A 441-nucleotide genomic window follows, 5' to 3' on the forward strand; every position below is an offset into this window, starting at 1 on the left:
GCAACTAATGTCAACATGGACAAAATCATGAACGTACTAATTTGCTTTTTTGATGATGACCTGGCCAAAGTAACAACGCAACATCTAGAAAGTATTATTTTCACATTAATTCAATGTAGAATTATGATATTGCAATATGAAAATCTACATTGACTCCTAATTTATTATATGGTTCGAAGAAGTTAAAATGTATGCAAAACTTTTAACTTAAAAATTGCTTTTATTATTGTGTAATGTAAGAAGGATTGCCGGTCATCTTAACTTCGATGAGTACATATCAAAACATTACACTGTGGGACCCCTAGTGGTGCCAGAGTAGCTGAATTTTTATTTATTTTTTAATTACCTGCTTCATGTAATTCTACTCGAACATGCGGTCAGTTTCAGCAAATATAAATATGACAGAAGTTAGTTTTATAAGGCTTACCTACTGCACCTTTT

At 31.5% G+C, this 441-nt stretch overlaps 2 long non-coding RNA genes across 2 annotated transcripts in view; one reads left to right on the forward strand and one right to left on the reverse strand.

Moving 5' to 3' along the window:
* The window catches only part of LOC116680295 (uncharacterized), a 14,361-nt gene that overhangs the window by 9,017 nt on the left and 4,903 nt on the right, over positions 1 to 441 (forward strand). The window lies entirely within an intron of this gene.
* Positions 1 to 441, reverse strand: part of LOC116680313 (uncharacterized) — a 9,322-nt gene that overhangs the window by 7,140 nt on the left and 1,741 nt on the right. The gene's annotated exons all lie outside the window — the stretch shown is intronic.

This window comes from Etheostoma spectabile, chromosome 3 (assembly GCF_008692095.1).
Source record: "Etheostoma spectabile isolate EspeVRDwgs_2016 chromosome 3, UIUC_Espe_1.0, whole genome shotgun sequence".
NCBI lineage: Eukaryota > Metazoa > Chordata > Actinopteri > Perciformes > Percidae > Etheostoma > Etheostoma spectabile.